This window comes from Sinocyclocheilus anshuiensis, unplaced genomic scaffold (genome assembly GCF_001515605.1).
Source record: "Sinocyclocheilus anshuiensis isolate Anshui unplaced genomic scaffold, SAMN03320099.WGS_v1.1 scaffold861, whole genome shotgun sequence".
Classification (NCBI taxonomy): domain Eukaryota; kingdom Metazoa; phylum Chordata; class Actinopteri; order Cypriniformes; family Cyprinidae; genus Sinocyclocheilus; species Sinocyclocheilus anshuiensis.
This window is the reverse complement of record NW_015554217.1, coordinates 890686-893939: the sequence shown is the minus strand read 5'-3', so window position 1 is coordinate 893939 and position 3254 is coordinate 890686. Positions and strand designations below refer to the sequence as shown.

Sequence of the window (3254 nt, the reverse complement as noted above, 5' to 3'; positions counted from 1 at the left end):
ATAGATAGATAGATAGATAGATAGATAGATAGATAGATAGACAGACAGACAGACAGACAGACAAGACTGATAAACAGATACAGACAGACAGACAGATAGACAGACATATAGATAGATACTGTTCTGGCTTGTCCAGTGGTTTTGCATTTTCTTTATCTTTTGAAGACTTGATATATTTGTCAATCTGATCCATCTCATCTTTCTGAGCTCTCTGTTAGGTTGACAGAAGAACAGAATGAAAGTACACTGAGAAATGTGATTTCATCTTCTTATAAAACATTTTATAACTATCTAATAGTGATATAATCTCTAATACTCTCTGGAGTGTGTTTGCTTGTTTGTGCGTGTCTGTGTGTGCGTTGCTTTATGATCTTTGATAAGCACCCAACAAACAAAGTATGATCCACACTTCAGACTGTGCTTGAGTCAGACAGTGAAAAAGAGAATAGAGAGAACAAGCAGGAGAGAGGAAATGTTTGTTTGCTTTTACAACCAATGATTCCTGGAGATTTGCCATTCTGAATGATCTATGGTATATATGATCTATGGTATACACACACACACACACACACACACACACACACACATATATATATACACACATGTATGAATGTATGTATAATGCAATGACGTTTGAATGAAAGGTATTATAAAATGTTACATATTCCCGAAATAACACAAGGAGCAAAATGACAAGAAAAGTGCCCACATATGAACTGTTTTGAAATAATGATTAGACTTATGTGAGGAACATTCTGGCATCTTGTAGGTCTGAAGATGATGTGTGGCTAAGACTTTATACCTGGCCCAGCTAACCAATCACAGCACATTTCATATTTCAGAAGGCAGGCTTTCATTTGATACAGGAACTATTCGAGCCGTTCATGCCAGACTGGGAAGAGAGGTGTTTGTAATAATGTAAAATATGTGAAAAATAATGTGTTTTTCGAACAACCTAGTATGAGAGCCTGTTCTAGTAAGAGCATAATAGGACCCCTTTAAAGAATGAAAGAAAATCAGTATTTGGTACCAACCAATCAGCTAAGAGCGAGTCATGGATCTTCCAAGAAAGAGGTTTGATTTATGTCGCCACATCAAACTGATGTAGTCTGTAACCTCCAATAAGTTACATAAGCAAAGCTCAGTCTTTTTTTGAACTGTCCTTTTTTCATTCTTTGAGGGGGAAAACTTAATTCTCTTCATTTGTCTTCCTGTCTGTCGTCAGTTCCATGTCTGCATGTCTGTCTTATACAGTCGTCGTGTTCCTCTCTCTCTCCCTCAGACAGTGACACGCACCCTGGCTCCATGGTAAACATTACTCATTCCAGCGGTGTTTGTGGCCTGCATGTTTGTTTTGGTATTTAACACACATTTCTGCGGCTCCCTTTCAGAGTGGACCGCGTCAAGGCAAAGCTCCAAGATCTTAGGGTCTATTCTGTCCAGTTATGAGAGGTTTAAGAGTTTAATGATATGATAAGTGATCACTTATGGAATTCATACTTCTTAAGAAATGTCAGGATTCATCACATTTGCTTATCTGGACTGTCACGTTCTGTCATGTTGCGAACTTACGTTTTCATACAGCGCCTGCAGCGTCTCCAGATCCACCACAGTGCAATCCATGTTCATGATGGCTGTCAGAGAGAGAAAGAGAGAAGAAGAATGAGAGAATCCACCAGTGACCGACCAATCAGGACTCAAGATCTATTCAAATGATTTCTCAGGCGTCCCTGCCTTCCGCTGAGGAAATCTATAAGGAGGACCACTTGTCAATTGTCTGGGAATTTAAAGTAATTTATTCTCCAAAGAACTAAAATGGCAAAACACATTTTTTTCAGTAATACCAAAATAAAAGTAATTCATACTTTCATAAATTCATAATCAAATATCACAATATGTCCATAAATCAAACAATTTTAATATATATTAAATAATATCTTAATTTACTTAATACTATAATATTTATTTTAATTTAATAAAAAAATTATATATTTTGTAAAAGAAATTAATACTTTTATTCAGCAAGGATGAATAACATTTACGAAAAATGTCAGTGAAGAGACATTTTTAAACAAAAAGATGTTCTATCTCAAATAAATCCTGTTCGAGTTTTCTATTCATCAAAGAGTCATGAAAATATGTGTCATGGTTTCCACAAAAATATTAAGCAGCCCAGTATGCATAAAAGACTTCTTTCATAAACAGTAAAAAAAATCTTACAAAAAATACTATTTAAACTTAAATGGCTCAATAGTCACATACAGCACAATATAAAATAAATCTTCAAAAATAAAAAAATCTGTCTTTAACCCTGGGCATGGTCGATCATATAATCTAACAATCAAAACATGTTTACTCAGCACCAAACATTTATTTTCCAGAGTTGTTTTTACATAATAAAAACATTTGAATCTCTAGCAGGGCTGTTATTGAGCTGGCTATAGACTGAACACTTTTCATCTGTGCTAAATAGAGCTATTATGGGATAACGTTTGTGTGTTCAGTCATTTGGGGAATTGAGAAATTGATCATTGGCACATTCCAGAAACCACACAAGAAAGAATAACAAAAACATCCATATCTGGCCAATGCACAGACGAAGAAAATGGAGACAGACAGCAAAGCATTACTCCTGTTTTGGGAGAAAGATATCAAAGAGAGCAACTGCAGCCTTAAAAGAGATGGGGAGAGGAAACACATGACAGTGCAAGAGAGAGAACGAGAAAGAGAGTGAAAGAAGTACGCACAATCTATGACTGGGTAATATAACCTGTCATCAACCTGACAATATTATCCCACCAGATCTACACCCCAGTCACTACATACACAAACAACAACAGTGTAATCCCCACACCCCTACAACAAAGTCTCCAAACAAATAATTTGTCTCTTGATGTCCAGGGTTGTGGTCTGTGCTTCCCCAAAACACTGATGCACTAGTTTAGTGTGGCGGGCTTGCTTTAATCTGAGGGAGAGATTGTTTTGAAAGCTTCTAAATTTTTTACAAAACAAAAATCAGATACCAAAGAATTACATATTTTAATATGTTGTTTGCATTAAATTATTTGACTATGTTTGTAGCTGACATTGTGCTAAAGTTAAATGTGTTTAGCATTTGTTAGTCAATAATAAATAGAAACTTTAATAAATAATAATAATATTTTTATATGTAATATGATATATATACAGTGGGTACGGAAAGTATTCAGACCCCCTTAAATTTTTCACTCTTTGTTATATTGCAGCCATTTGCT

At 35.2% G+C, this 3254-nt stretch overlaps 1 pseudogene; it reads right to left on the bottom strand.

The window, feature by feature from the left end:
- LOC107671098 (formin-2-like) overlaps window positions 1–3254 on the bottom strand; it is a 36156-nt pseudogene that overhangs the window by 10940 nt on the left and 21962 nt on the right.